The sequence below is a fragment of the Sabethes cyaneus genome, chromosome 2 (assembly GCF_943734655.1).
Source record: "Sabethes cyaneus chromosome 2, idSabCyanKW18_F2, whole genome shotgun sequence".
In the NCBI taxonomy this organism is placed as follows: domain Eukaryota; kingdom Metazoa; phylum Arthropoda; class Insecta; order Diptera; family Culicidae; genus Sabethes; species Sabethes cyaneus.
Genome location: NC_071354.1, coordinates 78768692 through 78786241, shown reverse-complemented (window position 1 = coordinate 78786241; position 17550 = coordinate 78768692). Strand labels below are relative to the sequence as shown.

The following is a 17550-nucleotide window of genomic DNA, read 5'->3' as shown; positions in this document are numbered from 1 at the left end:
GACGATATTGGCAATAGTTGGCAAACACGAGAAAGTTGCCAGGGAGTGTGAACTACCAAGGAGAGAGGAGGTGTTAGGTTAAACGTTTTCGCAACGGATCATAACTGTCTTCTCTCGTTAAACCGTCTGTTGTTCGTATGAAACATTGGCGGAAAGCCGACATTGCTGCTGCCTGCCGGCCGGCGGGGAGTTCACGGAGGTGTCGAGCGAGTTTATGATGTCTCTTTTAGCAGCATAAGAGTGTGTTCGACTAGTGGAAAGTAATTGCATTGGCGGCCGGTGGAGGTGGTAGCTATAATTGGTATGAAATGAAGCCATTATGCGAGTCGGTTGCGGCTTTTTGAAAGCAAGTGCGCTAGGGTTAATCACTAGGATCATGCAAGATTTCCAAACGACAAGCATAAATATTGATTGTAATGCAAATTAATTACTCCTCTGTTGACTGCTGCGCAGTACCTACCAATAATGCGAATGCGTTGTTAGACTGGATATTAGACAGTGATGAAATAGTGTTCTATGTCACAAACATCTTGATTATTACCAGGTTGTCTGATTGCACCACCGGATAATCAAACGGAGTACACTTCGCAATCGTAAATGGTTGATTACTCGTGATAGATTAACTAATTCTTTCTTACACGACTTATCCATTATGCTTAAGAATACTAGTTTGTGTAGTTCGTTAAAGCGATAACACATTAGTCAACTAACTAGTACGTAGCGTGTCAATACCGGTTGGAGGTTGATTCTTCGATTTTAAAAATAAAGCTTGCAACTCGCGAACAGATATCTCTACGGTAATTTACGGTCCAGTTCTATTTTACTTGTGTGTGAGAGCAACAGAGACAGGGACATCTTGATTAATTGACCACTGAGATAATCAACATGTTAATGTCTTATTTATACGGAGAAGTTATCGGTTCTCCTGTCGTCCACTACTACATGATATTGCGAATGGCTAAACCTGCGAGCGAGCGGCATAAGTACCTAATACTGTTTCTGTCGTGCCGAGGAATATATTCATATGGAATACGGCTCCTCGGAAGAGTAATTATGAAACAGGTACGATTATCTGTGAAAATTAATCTCTTTCAAAGCATCCGTCCGACTACCGCCGCTGCGGGTCCTAAGAAGGCATTGTGAAAGGCATACCTGGCATGTTGTTTGCGGAAAGGCTAATCTCATGTAACGTTAGCTTCGATTGAGATGTCCATTTGTGGTGGAACTTGCAGCGATAAAAATGTCACTCGGTAAGTGTTTCTCCGATAGTGCTCGATTTATGAGTTGGAGTTTCATTCCGGGGAACTACTGAAATAGTTCTAAATTAATAGCTCCAGTGGGTAACCTTTACAGCATGTTTCAATTACACATTTATAGTTTTCTCTTGTCCGAGCCGGCCTCGCGACAGAGATGCGAAACCGATACCGTTGAAGAATGAATGAAAATTAGCATAAAATAAATTCAATGTTCACCAGCAATGTCGATTAATTAATTTTTATTACAATTCCGATGGCGCGCCTGGGGAGTATGTAAAATACACAATTTGCGCGCGGAATGGCGACTGTTTACAAACAGACGCAAGTTTACGAAGCTCACTGGATTAGCATACTGGCGTTTCAATTTCCTCCCAGCCATTCGAGCTGTGGTGGTGTGATTTGGCTAAATTTATTACAACATTATTATGATAGTTTATTTCGTACACCTGCATTCTGGTTGAATTTCTTAACCGATGTTCAAGAAACTGCGTTTTTTCATTAAAATTACGGGACTGTATGAAAGTGTCATGGTTTTCGACAGCAGAATTCTAAAATATGTGACTGTGATCGACTTGTATTCACATCTTATTAAATTGAAGTTCTCCCCGTGGGTGTTCAAAACCTGCTTGTTTATTGCGCCTGAATTTCGTTATAAATGATGACGTAACTATCACTGCTTCACTTTAGCTGGTAAGGTCAGTTCTAACTGCAGTTGACAGACGTTAATTCTTTGATTCGAAGCATCCGAATCATCCGCTTAGGTATAAAGTAGTTCGTAAATGGATGTTGCAAATACTGAGTCTTTTAGAATTTTGAAATGAAAGATACACTGTCTACAACTTTTAATTTTTGTTATGGAATCAAATATATTGCTAAGTAAAATATTGTATCTCTTTGTACTGTTGCACTAGAAGATGACACATAAATGTAAACTTATTTAACCCTCTAACGGGCAACATCGTAAAAACGATGCGATCGAGCAAATGATTACTTTATCATGAAAGTACACTAAAAAGAAGCTCGAGTGTTGATTTTCAAGGAAAATATTTATCTGGAGGACCGCTAGGTATGAAATAGTCCAATTTCTCTTTTTACTTTTTCATGCCTAACGCTCAACCCAAATATTTTTTTAGTTCAAATATATCACAAAATTGAAAAAAAAGCATGTAAATTACTTGTAGGAAAAATTTGAGATCGAACATTTTGTTCTAGATGTCCTTTTTCTTCAAACTTAAAAAAGGGAATATTCGCATCATAATTTTTTTCGAAATTTTTCGGAATTCTTGTTTTTGAAAGATGATAACTTTTGAACGCATGGTCAGAATGTTGTGATATTAGTATCAATATGTCCGGAAATCTGTTCTGAACATATTGCTCATATTTTCAATTCAAGACAAATTTCGTGTGTGGCTCTGGAGCTCTAAAAGCGAAGGCTGTCTACTGACGGGCTTACCCGTTAGAGGGTTCAAACCTACCTGATAGAAAATTCTAAAAGTTTTTTTTTTTTATTATAGTCACTTTAACAGCTTATGTCATTCGTGACTTCTGCGGGGTTGGGATTTGAACCCGGATCCTCGGTATGAGAGGCGTGAATGCTGACCACTACGCCGGGACTAACCCCAATTCTAAAAGTTTATGGAACTATCTTATCGCATGGTTTTATTCCATTTAATTTATTTTTGCTTATCTGCTTTCATTTTTCACTTAAATCTTTACTCTTTACGCTTTACTCTTTACTCTTTACTCTGTACTCTTTACTCTTTACTCTTTACTCTTTACTCTTTACTCTTTACTCTTTACTCTTTACTCTTTACTGTCTTTACTGTCTTTACTGTCTTTACTGTCTTTACTGTCTTTACTGTCTTTACTGTCTTTACTGTCTTTACTGTTTTTATTGTCTTTACTGTCTTTACTGTCTTTACTATCTTCACTGTCTTTACTGTCTTTACTGTCTTTACTGTCTTTACTGTCTTTACTGTCGTTACTGTCTTTACTGTCTTTATTGCTTCCCCAGGTAACCAATAAGCATTAACATATGCAATAAATTAGCCGTTTATTAGCAAATTTGGCATTTTATACTGCACGTTGCTGTTTATACCGCCATCTTAGCTTCGAAGTAGGATGTTAGTCTAACAAGCCAGTTGTCATATTGTTATATCACGGCTAGATAGAGCGGCTGGTGCCGCTAGATAGAGTCACTAGGATTGTTGCACTAACTCCGTAAGGGGCCATCCATATACCACGTGGACAGCTTAGAGGGGGTGGGGGGTTCGTGAATGTCCACGCTTGTCCACGGAAGGGGGGGAGGGGGTATAGAAAATGTCCACGTGGACAAGCGACATTTTTGCAATAAATAGAACTTTGTGCCTTTTGAATTAATTAAAATTAGGTACGACGTGTATTGTATTTTGCCTTACAATCAAATGCAGCTCGCCACGAAAAAGAAAATCCGTTGACAACGTATTTGAAAAATAATTCGTCTTCCTAAAATTTCACGAACCACAACGGAGAGGTCTTGTGATGTGTTAAACTCAGCGACTAAGCTAGGGTACTCTGGTTGAACAGGGGTTGAAGCAGATGAATCTACAAGCGAAGATCAAGCTGGAACAGGCTTTCCTGTAGTCCATCATTTATTTGCAGTGGACAAGATCAGCATGGGTAGAAGAACTAGATTTTGATAACATGCCTAGTTTAGCTTGCTTTTGCGTAAGCTTTTTTCTTAATTTTTTTATATTACAGAATAACGCAAATAAAAACAGAATTGAGCACAGAATTTCACATATTCTTATGTGAAATTCTGTGCTCAATTCTGTTTTCATACAAAAATGTCCACGTGGACAAACAACGGAGGGGGGGGGGGGTGGGGGTTGAGTCGATGTCCACGCTTGTCCACGGAGGGGGAGGGGGGTGTTGAAAATTGGCATTTTTGTGTCCACGTGGTATCTGAATGGCCCCAATTGTGCTGTACCCAGCTAACATTTTCGTACGTATATCAAATTAAAAAATGAGAAACATGTATCGGTATATATCTTGTAAAATCGTACTGGATGCACGAATTCAGCATATGCGTCCTATTTTGGAGGCGATATACGTACTGCAGATTATTCGTAAACAATTCACATTCATAAGTATTTCTATACGATGAGATCCGACTCAACATGATTAGTTCCATAATTCTATACAACTCTGTGATGAAAATCGTATGGAAATCAGTTGTCATCGTTTTGTACGATTCAATGTAAACTAGGGTGCGATTTAATAAGCCTTGTGTACGATTTCGGCTTTGTTTAGAGACCCTTAAGATGATATTCATATATTGATATACGATTTGTGGTTTGCTGGGTACTCTAATAGCCGGCTGCGAAGTCTGTCGATTACAAAGGGTCAAGCTTTAAAAACACGTTTAAGCCAAGGGCTTTGCTTTTGCTGTGCTGTAATAGGTTTTTGATTGCCTAACTGCATTAAATTGGGCATCCAAAATTCTGTTTAAATTTTTCTTATCGGTAATCAGCTGCAAATTTTCTCTGGCAGCATGGTACGAGAACGATTTTGCTTGCGACGTTACATTCTCGATGACTACGCAATCTTGTGCGATAGCAATAAGCCGATTTGCTCGTAAACGAGAGCCGTCCGTGAAGTTTTTTTTCAGACAATAGCAGCAAATTCGTTGGTACTAATTGGTGGCAATACAGTAGATTGACAATAACTGCACTGCAATGCTTACCGACTCCCACACGAAGTGGTCGTTTAGTCCACCATTCGCTCCCCACTTGGGCGGCTCGTGGGAACGCTTGATTCGAAGTGTAAAGGATGCTGTGGTATCCTAATATTTAGACTATATTGAGACGAAAGAGAGGAAGAGAGGAGACGCGAAGAGAATCTCTCATTGTCACATAGGTCTATTTGAAAAATTACCTGAGATTTCATGTTAAAATGCTTATAACCAATTGCCTGCAAAAACATCGAGCAAGCGCGCAGAGAAGTAATTCCACGGTAGTGTCCGACATTACGCTTGTCACCTCTTTTCTACACAGAAAACATAAAGGAGGACTTTCAACTTCGAGAAAATAGATGGCATTACATGGAGAGACTGAACAATGAAGCGATTGGCGATTTCAAAGTAATAGAAGTTTTGCTTGGGAAGTTGTCCAAAATCCATCTTCACGTATATTTCTTCGTCCATAAGAAAGAATCCCTGGCAGATACTTCATCAGGACACAACTTTCGAACGCGATAGCTCCCTGTGTTCTGTTTCCGTGTTCGGTTTGGTAGCAAGCTGCCACAAAAATGATGTATGAAATTAATTATCTACCTTGTGTTGGCTTCCTTCAATCATGACTTTAACTTTAAAACGAATGAATTGTAACCAAACTTTTATTACTATAAAAAGAGAGCTTTCTTAATAAAGCTTGAGTCATTTAATGACTCAATGAAAATAATGGGTACACTTAAAGGCCATTCATTGACTTTGAATGAAAAATATCGAAAAAATTATTCCGATTTTGGCTTGGAAGAAATCTCGAACTTTTTTTCAAATACCATTCAGCATATTTTGGGAACTCTTTTGGCTAATTTGAGCGTTGACCAAACTCGTGTTTTAGTCTTTTGACCTTGAAATGCGGTCAGGCATTAACATTTTGTTTTTAATTCCAGCATATGGTGCGGTATTTACACTACTACCGATATGTGAGGCCTGAAACGCCTGGAAAGATTCTATCGTGTTGACATAACTAGTATTTGAGATACAACCACTTGCTTCTGGCGCTAATGTATATGAACGATTCAATGACACACTAGCGCCAGCAGCAAGCTGTTGTCACTGCAAAACTAATTATCTTCAATGAGCCCGGAATGTAGGCAATACCGAAACGTTATCCATCGGTCTCTTTTGATCTGTTTTTGCAAAGCATCTAATCCCTGTGCAGGCTACTTCGGCCGGTCGGATTTAAAAAACACAAAACACAGACACCACTATAGAAAATGGGCTCAATTTAGCCGCAGTGATTTCATCATTTCTCGCGACTATAACTCAAATTCAGTAGCGTTTCATTAAAGCCAAAATACACGCCGATATTCAGTAAATAATATTCTATCAGCTGGTATAAAAATCATGTCTCGAATAAATATAGTTTCAACGTAATTCCTGAATATTGTTCAGGCTACCGCTTAATGGGGTGGAAATATCCACCCGTACCCTAGATAATAATTGACTCTACAATTGCCCTTTAGACTACTTTTTCGAATGCTGTTTATTTGAGGCGCTGCATTCAAATGAGCATGTACTGAGCAAAAAACCGAGAATGAAGCCTGGTCGCCACTCTTCTTCAACTTCTGTTTGACAATTGCCAAATATTTCTCAGTCTCAGGCGGAATTGAGGGTAGTTGGGTGGATTGATGTCCTTTTCGAAGAAATGCATCCCGTTGTCTTGATACCACGGTGGTACTTCTTCGCTGTAATAGCAGCTTGCCAGCAGTTTAGCCACTCTTGCTAGTATCTATATTTTGAAATCTTCAGTCTAGTTTTTCACGAAAACCTGAGTCTTTTGTCCGCAGCAGCCAAATACCTTGCCAGAGCATAAGCTTTCTTGCGAATTTATCGGCAAAAACAAAGTTGAATTTGCTAGGAACATCACCTCGACTAGGGTTGGGAGTACCGGCATCATTTTTTGAGAACCGGTATTTCGGTACTGGGAGCATCGGTATCGATAATACCGGTACTGGTACCGGTTCCCAAGAGAACATCGACTCAAGTGTAATACCTATCGTGGGATTACGTTGCTCAATTCTGCCTATAAGATACCCTCCCGTGTCCTGTTCTGTAGATTGAGACTTTTACCGGAGTCCTTCGTCACACTACTTTAAGGCGGCGTACGATAGAATCAAACGAAACTGCGAATCGGGTTTTCTACGGAATGTGTAGCCAGCTGAAGTCCTGTAGTTCGCAAATTAGTACCAAACTGGCGTTCTACAAAACACTAATTCGTCCGGTGGCCCTTTACAGACATGAAACATGGACGCTAAAGAAAGCTGATCTATACTTAGCGGCAAAACGCATGAACCATGAGCTGTATCAAGTATACAAATATGCTGATATAGTTGTATGTTATTCTTCGATAATGTCACTGGTTTCTGTTTCCTTTTATAATAAACGAAGGCACAATCGTCAAAGTACACTATCGTTATTCGATAAATTAGACACGTACTTGAGAACGACGCGATCACGCGGAACGATTTATTGATGTTGAACTATCAGACTTTTATAATTCGATCGATATCAGTATTTATATAAGTTGCCTAACTATTGTTATAGATAACAGATAACACTATTGCTGTGGGCACAGTGGGCCGGTTGACCGTAAGCTTTAATAATATTAAACAATAGTTAAAGTAGTACGAAATGGTAGTGTTGCGGGAACTAGAATCGTTTCGGACCTCTCGTAGTCAAACTCTTAGTTTTATCAGAGTTAGCTTCAAGCTAAAATATTTTAATCCTTAATTTTAAGTATAACTTTTTTATGTATGTACTTACAATAAATGTCTTCAACGTTTGTATATTCTGTGTTCCACAACAAGGTTTATGTATTTAGTTTATGTATATGTAGTTTTAACTGTATTTAGAAATTATAGAAAGTTTTAATCTGTATCTAACATCAATTATTTTACTTACGATTTTAACGAAATTTGTGATCAAGTCTAATTTTGTATCTCATTAATTTAGTACACGTCTGACTGTCTGATCTGTAATTGTCGTTCTGGTTCTCGTTATCTGTTACCTGTCACAGTGAAGTTTTCGTTTTTATCTAACCGTGATGCCAACCTGTCTTTTCTGCTTATGGTATTTTGTTCGACGGCGACATGCCCCCACCCGTATTGCTCGAAGTTTCTTCCGCTGTACCATCTGTTTTACGCACGTCTAACAACGCTAGCTTAGTAGCTGGTCGTTCGAAAATTCCTGACTTAGTTTGCACTTTAGCCCGACGTACACGTCCATCCTTGCCAGGATATACTTCCAGGATCCTGCCTCTAGTCCAGCTGTTTCGGACACTCTCATCGATGGTGATCACCAGATCCCCAACCCGCAATGATCTTTTCTCTTCAAACCACTTTGTTTGTCTGGCAATGACGGGTAAGTATTCCGTTATCCATCGTCCCCAGAAATTGTCCAACATCACTTGAGCTAACTTCCAATTTGTTTGCAGTGAAGAGCGTGCATCCGTTGGCATCACGGCCGGTTGATTCACTCCATTAGTGCTGAGAAGCAAAAAATGATTCGGTGTGATTGCCTCTTTCTCGGCGTTAGCCAGCGGTATGTAGGTTAAGGGACGCGAGTTAACGATTGACTCCGCTTCAACAATTACTGTTGATAATGTCTCATCGTCAGGTTTCTTGGTTACCAGAAGCGTATTGAGGGCTAGTTTAACTGAACGAATTAGCCTTTCCCAGGCTCCACCCATGTGTGGCGCGTAGGGGGGATTGAACTTCCACTGCGTTATAGTATTCGTGAATGATTGCGCCATGTGTTTATTCATCGTTGATATTTGCTTAGCAAGCTCCCGGCTGCATCCCTGGAAATTGGTTCCCTGGTCTGAATAGATCTCCTGCGGTGCACCTCTTCGTCCTATGAACCTTCTGATTGCCATTTTGCAAGACTCCGTCGAAAGACTAACGACAATTTCCAGATGGATGGCTCTTACGGTAAGGCACGTAAATAACGCCACCCACCGCTTTACGCTGCTACGTCTTAATTGAACCATAATAGGACCAAAGTAGTCCAGTCCGACAAACGTAAAGGCTCTGACGTACGGGGTTAGTCTAACTGCTGGGAGTGGACCCATTCTTGGTATTTCTGGCGTTGCTTTGTACACCTTGCACCACATGCAGCACCTGCTTAATTTTCGTACGCGTACTCTCATGGCTGGAATGTGATATTTCTGTTTCAATTCGTTTACAACCGTTTCATTATTTGCATGACCGTATCGTCTATGAAACCCATCAACTAGCAAGTCGGTTGCATGATGATCTTTCGGTAGTATTATAGGGAATTTTACATCGAAGGAAATCCAAGAAGCTTCTCCCAGTCGGCGATGCATCCTTATCACACCGTCTTGACCAAGTAGAGGAGATTGTTTATACAATTTGCTTCCTTTCCATATTTGTGTTTGCTGACTAGCGGATACTTCCTTGTTTTTCTGAAAGGTTGCCCACTCATCTGGGAAACATTCAGCTTGAACAAGCCTCCAAATAACTTTCTCAGCTTCAATCAATTCTTCTTGACTCAGTACCATTATAGCATTTGTAGATTTCACCCGGTTAGGCTGTCGACAACGCTCTCCGAACCGGCGCACGAAGGCGACTGTTCGCAACAATCGCTCCCACTTGGAGAATCGCGCAAACTCCACTACTGATTGCACGGTGACATGTGAGTGAACGTAAATCGGCCTTAGCTCTTCAACAGTCTCTGGCACGTTTGACTTAACTTTCGGCCAACATGCTTCACTAGTATAGAGAAATTCAGGGCCTTTAAACCATCTACTGGCGTTATTTAGAGACGGTCCTTTGCCCCATTTCGTTGCCTCATCAGCTACATTCCATTTCGACGGTACCCAATGCCATTCATTGACCTCTGTAGCCTCTAATATTTCTCCTACCCGAAATGCAACAAACTGCGTTCGTTTGCGTGGGTCTGTAGCCAACCAAGATAGGACTGTGTTCGAATCACTCCACATAAATTTGCGTTTTACGGATAGCGTATGATTCATCAGGATGGTTTTCATCAATCTGGTCCCCATAACAGCAGCTTGCAGTTCTAGGCGCGGTATAGATAGCGGTTTAAGGGGTGCCACTTTAGTTTTTGCTGACACCAGGCTACAGCGGATCTCACCACCATCAATCACGCGAAAATAGGCCGCAGCAGCATACGACACTTCACTAGCGTCCACAAATACATGGAGCTCCAACGAGTCGTATGTGTCGCGATCGTACCCCGGAAAATAACACCTGGGAACCTTTACTTTATGCAGTTCCTGAATCAGCAGTATCCACTGCTTCCAGCGTGGTAGTATTTGATTCGCTATTGGATCGTCCCACCCAGTTCCAGCTCGCCAGATATCCTGTATCATTATCTTTCCGTGGACAACAAAAACGGCTACTAATCCCAAGGGATCAAATATACTCATGACGAGACTAAGTATTTCCCTTTTAGTAGGTGTTCTCATATCTACAAGCAATGGTTTTCGATCCTCTCGCAAAACGACTGAAAAGGAAAACACGTCCTCTTTCGGCAACCAAATCATGCCTAACACTCGCTCTGCTGCGTTTGTTTTGTCCAATACGAAGGATTTAGTCTCATCCGCGTACCTTTCGCCTACTCGCTTGATGACTTCCGCAGAATTCGACAACCAGTGTCTAATGTCGAACCCTCCGTTGGCATGAACTGTCTTAACATCTAATATAAGCTGTACTGCTTCATCTACTGTATCTGTGCTGTCGAGATAATCGTCCACATAGTGGTTTTCCACTATCGCATTGGCTGCTGTTGGATATGTCTTGAAGTGTTCCATAGCATTAAGGTTTTTCACGTACTGTAAGGAACGGGGCGAACAGGAAGCACCGAAGGTGGCTACATCCATCACGAATGTCTGGATCGGAAGTGACGGATTATCCCTCCACAGGAAACGTTGAGCTTGACGGTCTTCTGGTCGGATGAGCACTTGATGGAACATTTCCCTTATATCGGCACTAATAGCGATTTGCTTCTGCCGATACCGGCTCAACACAGCCGGGAGTGACGTCAACATGTCAGGCCCTTTGAGGAGAACTGAATTTAAAGAAATTCCTCGTACCATCGCCGCCGCATCCCAAACCACGCGTACCTTGTCTGGCTTCTTTGGGTTAATGACCACGCCGAGTGGAAGGTACCAAACCGGATTCTCACCTACTTGCGCTAGTTCAGACTCTGACGCTACATGTGCATACCCTTTAGTTTGGTACTCAACAAGCTGTTGCTTTACATTAGCGTAGAGTGTGGGGTACTTTGCCAATCGTCTCTCTAAGCAATAAAGTCGTCTTTCTGCCATCGGTTTACTGTTGGGGAGCTCCACTCGATCAAATTTCCATAGAAGACCCGTTTGGTATCTTCCATTCGATGTTCGAACCGTTGTTGCCTTTAATAAATCTTTAGCACGTTTGTCAGAGGCTGACTCTGTTGCATCCTTATGCGTAACCCCGGCACTTTCTACGCAAAAGAAACTTTTTACTAAATCATGCAACTGCTGATCCGAGGACTGTACGCATATGTGAAAGACATGGGAAGGAGCAGGGCTCTCTAATTTATTTGCGTTCCCGAACAGTACCCACCCTAACCGAGTTTTCGTCGCTACCGGTTCGTTTTTTCTCCCTTCTCGTAACTCGAGTGTTGTTTTCAACCTAGTGTTGTCTAAACCGATCAAGATTCCTGGGGATGCTTCACTGTAGCTTTGCACCGGAAGCCCTTGAAGATGTGGATAATTACGTTCGAAGTCCTCAAATTTGATTGACTGGTGAGGTAATGCCAGACTGCTTATCGTACGCACCCCATTCAAAGCAAACTGTTTGTTCGAATTGCTTCCGGATATAGTCAATCGTATCTGCTGCGAGTTCTGCTCGGTACACTTCACTCCGTTGGTCCACTGCATGCAAATAGGATTCACGGGGCCAGTCAGTCCTAATTTATCTGCAATGGTTTTCTCCAGTAACGTGGAATCTGATCCGCTATCTAAAAAAGCTAAAGTTGCGACCGATCTCCCATTGCCATGCAGTGTAACTGGAATCATCCGAAAAAGCGTCTTTTGACGTAAATTATGGTGAACGGCCACCGTACCAGTATTTGTAGCATTACTTTCTGCCACCGAGATCTCTCCTGGATGCAGTAGACGATGATGCCGCTGTTGACATCCATTTACTCCGCATAAAGAAGCTTTGCAAGGCCATCTGCCGTGCGGATACAAACATCGTCGACAAAGGTGCAAATTTGTTGCGATCTTCCACCGATCAGCTAAGCAACTTTGATGAAACAAGGTGCAATCCTTCGGTTTATGCCCAACATCACGACATACCAGACACGGGCGTTCACCTCTATTGCTTTGAACGTTTAACTCTCTATGATTTGCGTGCAGTTGGTCTGGCTCAATAGTGCTCTCCGCAGAGTGAGCATTGACGAAAGCTTTCCCAACTTGCCTGTCCGTTCTCTGAGCGAATGAATCCTGAGTGGTTGTCACGCTGCTGGCTGCCGTAATGATCACGCTCATATACTCTGCAAAGGTACGAAGGTCTACATACGGATGGCGTTGTTTGGATAGAGCCCAATCAAGTTTAATATTGGCGGGTAATTTATCGACTAATTCTTGCAGTAAGAGAGGATTTGTCAGATGTGCTTCTTGTCCCGTGTTCACTAGATGGGCGCAGAGATTTCTCACTACCAATCCGAAATTTATGAGTGTAGTCAGTTTTTCGGGTTTGGGTGCTGGGGTGGCACGCACTTCACTCAGCAATGAATTTATGATGGCATCTGGTCGCCCGAACAGGGTTCGCAATGTATTCATCACTTCGGGGACGTTCGACGGATGTACCAAGAAGCAACTGACAGCCTTTCTCGCTTCCCCTTTAAGACATCGCTGCAGCCGAATAAGGTTTTCAGCATCTGTAAACCCACACATATCTGTTGTTCCTATGTAGCTATTCCAAAATAGTGACCATTCCGCTGGGTCGCCAGAAAAGGATGGGAGATCCTTTGATACAACTTGTCGAGCGGCTAGTTGCTGAGCATTCGGGCCCGAATACAGTCGTGGGACATTACTTCCAACTTGTGGTACCGATGGAATCGGAGTTTGATAGCTTGACACACTAGTCACTAGCGGGCGTTGTGAAGACATATTAGTGGGACACGGATTATTAATCGCGGACGATTTCAGCGGAGGAAAAGCAGAGATTCCGCTTACATTAAGGGGCGCGTTTAAAGTCGTACCAGGATCACAGTTTAGATCTACCAAAGGAGCTGCGCCGGAACGAATAAAGCGCGACTGAGAAGACCAATATGGCTGCTCGTTAAAGCCTAACCCGGTATGGTTTAACAAGTAATTGGACCTATCAGATACTAAATATCGATTACTTACTGACACCACATTTGCTGTATTGTCGTGTATGGTATTGCTATTTAGTGCCATTCCATTATTAAACTGGGATAGAGTTGTTAATACTGCTGTTGAACTGGTCACCCCTGCTGATTCAGAACATCTCGTTGTATTCCGTGTCGTTCCCGGACCCAATGGTGGTTGAGTCGTTAGGCCTGCGGAAACTGCCATGCCCTCCTCCTGTTGTCTGTTTCTCCCGACAGCACTTTCTACCGTCACAGCGGCAAGGGGAGTTGATTGAAGTGGCGCTGTTTGTGAAGTTGAAGTCGCTATGAATGGAACCGATGCAAATTCGTTGCGTGATACCGCTGGAGGAGAAATCTCATAGGCATAGCCTGGAACAAGTGAGCTGTGGGCAGTCTTCGCCTGCTCTGAAGTGTGTATAGTTGCTGCTTGCGACGTGAGTCCAGTGGGTTTGATAATACCAGTATTGGAACTCAGGGTCACTGCTGGTCGATTGTTTACCCAATCTGCAACTTTCTCGATGTCTCGCATAGTGCTACGTCGACTTCGCACGCTCGTACCATCATTATCTTCATCTATCTGAGATTGGAGTATTTCATACTTCCTTTTGATAAATTCCGTATCCAGTGATAGCTTTTCGGCAATTGTCTTTTTTTTTCTTTCCATCTCTAACTGTAACGCTTTTTCTTGCATTTCTGTTTCTTGTTTTGCCTTTTCTGCCATTGCCTGGACGCGCAATCCCTTTTCTTCTTCCAAGCGTTGAAGCTCCAATTGAATGCGTGCTTCACGGGCACTAGAAGAGGTCGATTTTGATTGAACCATAGATCGGGGAGCACGGGGAACGCAATCCCGGCAATAATAGCTTCTACTCTCATTGGCAATACTATCGGTTACGCCGGCACAATTAAAATGGTCCCAGAAATTGCATCCATCACATTGGACCATGTTGTCTACATCATCCGGCAGGTTGCATACCCTACAGTGATGGTCATCGCTACTCATGGCAGACTTGTTAGTGGTATCGATAACAGATTCAGCCATTTTGTTCCTTATGGAACTGACGCCGATAGTAATTTCGATTTATTCTTGAAGTTTGTTGCGGGAACTAGAATCGTTTCGGACCTCTCGTAGTCAAACTCTTAGTTTTATCAGAGTTAGCTTCAAGCTAAAATATTTTAATCCTTAATTTTAAGTATAACTTTTTTATGTATGTACTTACAATAAATGTCTTCAACGTTTGTATATTCTGTGTTCCACAACAAGGTTTATGTATTTAGTTTATGTATATGTAGTTTTAACTGTATTTAGAAATTATAGAAAGTTTTAATCTGTATCTAACATCAATTATTTTACTTACGATTTTAACGAAATTTGTGATCAAGTCTAATTTTGTATCTCATTAATTTAGTACACGTCTGACTGTCTGATCTGTAATTGTCGTTCTGGTTCTCGTTATCTGTTACCTGTCACAGTGAAGTTTTCGTTTTTATCTAACCGTGATGCCAACCTGTCTTTTCTGCTTATGGTATTTTGTTCGACGGCGACAGGTAGGCTACTGTGGGCTGGGCTCGTAGTCAGAATGCCCGACGAAAGAGTTGCCAAAATTGTTTTCCGTAGAGAACCACGAAGATGACGTAAACTTCATGGCAGACCCTGACAAGGTGGATGTGCGCTATCCAGAACAATGTACGTTCAGCTGTTGGTGAAAGTTGATTGGAGAACCAAGGACCAGCAGTAATGGAAGAATGTAACTCGTTCGGTGCAGGATCGTTAACGGACCGTCGCCGCTAAATTAAAGTATGTAAGCATTTATTTTGAAATATTTTTAAATCCAAGCTTAATCAAACTCTTTAAAGCTTGACCTGCCCTGCTTAAGTTTTTTTTACAAATTTCTGCTTCATGGACAGCTCGTCATCTTTTCATAACCAATGCTCAACGGTACCTTGTCAACAATTTCCACAATCACATTGCTGATGGTCAATCATTTAAAAACATTCCGCGTAGTTCTAAATATGCTGAAATTGTTACTCCACGTCATTTTTGTGGGCGCTTGTTAGAAAAATTGCATAACTAATCAGTACCGGTATTTCGGTACTGAGAAATCGGCGGGTAGTACCGGTATCACCAGTTTCGGTACTCCCGGTATCCCAACCCTCACCTCGACCAGTGGCTTTGTCCGGAAAGTTGCCCATAAGCCAACTTCACGTACGTGTCATCGTCTATGAGAATGCATCCTATGTACTTTGTGAAAATCTCACTGTACTTTCGGGCACGTCTTTTGGCTACTCGGTTCTGCTTCAGAGTTCTGTTTAGCTGCTTACTGGCTCGAAGTGTTCAAAATACTTCTCGCACACGAATCCTTTTTACGGTGCTTTGGCTGGCACACGCAATGTTCGAAAGCAATTATTATTTAACTTTCATGTACCTCAGATTTTTCTTCACAGGATGTTAGTATTGGTCAAAACGATTAATTTAAGAAAGGTCTTAAAATATTCTTTCTTGGTGTTTTTTGAAAAATTGAATTTTTAAGTTTGCATAGGAGTCAAGTGCTCTCAAGTGCTCTTACCCGTTGTAATCGACTACCTCCGATTTCAACCAAATTTGGTATAATTGATCATTCCAACCCCACATTTATTTTCCCAAAGTTTTTTTTTACAGATTGATCAATCGCCCTTGCAGTGACATGCAGCGAAAAATGAGTTTTTTCGAAAATCTGAGAAAAATAGAGAAGCGGGGGATTGACCAATCCGTACAAAACGTTGAGAAATTGAATGTGAGGTCGGAATGAGTAACTATACCAAATTTGGTTGAAATCGGAGGTGGTCCATTACAACGGGTAAGATCACTTGAGAGAAAATGACTCCTGACCTATAAACTTAAAATTTGAATTTTTCAAAAAACCCAAGATAGAATATTTTAAGACCTTTCTTAAATTAATCGTTTTGACCAATACTAAAATCTTTTGGAGAAAAATCTGAGGTGCTTGAAAATTAAATAATAAGTGCCTTCGGACGTAGCGTGTGGCATTGAATTTCTTGACGATATCATAATCCGACTTGAATTCTCTTGCTATGATCCTGCCGATTGATACTATGCCGCGACTGAAACATTTGAGAATGCACATGGTCGATTTAGCCAGTTTCAACCCGTTATGTCGAAGCGTATGATATTTAATATATGGTTTCAACAGAGCCCGGGTCATATTGGGCTAATTACCTCGCGAAACATTTCAAAACGAACTACCGCTAAAACATAGCAGGTTCGACTGCTAAGAGAACAGTAAAATTAATGCTGCGTTCAGATATAAAATGACTCGAGTTTTAAGCTATTGTCGAAAGAATTTAAATGCAATCACTAGAAGCACAGTAATAAAATAAGGAGTGCGTCCAGATAGTAACTGTATCAAGCTTTATTATACAGAGACTTTCTGCTTATAGAAGCATTGCGCAAAATCAATTTTGGAGTGTAAGTCTCCAAGCGTTGTTTGATTATTGTTCTAATTGCCCTGACTCTATTTTATTGCGTAGGATTTGTTTTTTTCCTTTGTGTTTTCATTTTGAATTTTGATGTATTTCTCCCAGAATATGCCAACAAAGGATTAGATCCACATAGAAGGAGACCGAAGGAATTGGTTTCGTACCGTTTGTTTGCTATCATTAGTAAGTGAACCACATGCCTTGCAAAACGAAAACATGCGACTTCTGTGCAAAATTTAATTTGAGCTTATGTAAATAAAAAGCAAAAAAAAAATCGGATAGAAAAATCCACCTCATTTCTAGCTTAGCTCTTCTTTTGCTGCATCGAATTTAAATTTGCGTTTGTTTATTCTCAGCTATCGAAATCTCTACCTGCAGCTGTTTCGAATATTTATAAGATTATTTTATTATCGACTATTTTTGTATCTTGCCAAAACAGTCAAGATACCTATCAATGTTATTCAAATCGGATTAGAAAAAGATTGGAATTTTGTTTTAGCTGTGTGATTCCGACTATCGTTAAATGCTGAATTAGACTCTATCTGAATATGCGACCATGTTGTTCTCTATCCTAGTTAACAGAGTGTTTCGTAAATTTGAAATTATTATATTGGAATGCATTTTGCGAATTCGTCTATTATCGACGATTATACTTTAATTGTAGAGAGAATTCAATCCGCCTAAGAC

At 41.1% G+C, this 17550-nt stretch overlaps 1 protein-coding gene across 1 annotated transcript in view; it reads right to left on the bottom strand.

Moving 5' to 3' along the window:
* The window catches only part of LOC128737292 (uncharacterized), a 96798-nt gene that overhangs the window by 13304 nt on the left and 65944 nt on the right, over positions 1-17550 (bottom strand). The gene's annotated exons all lie outside the window — the stretch shown is intronic.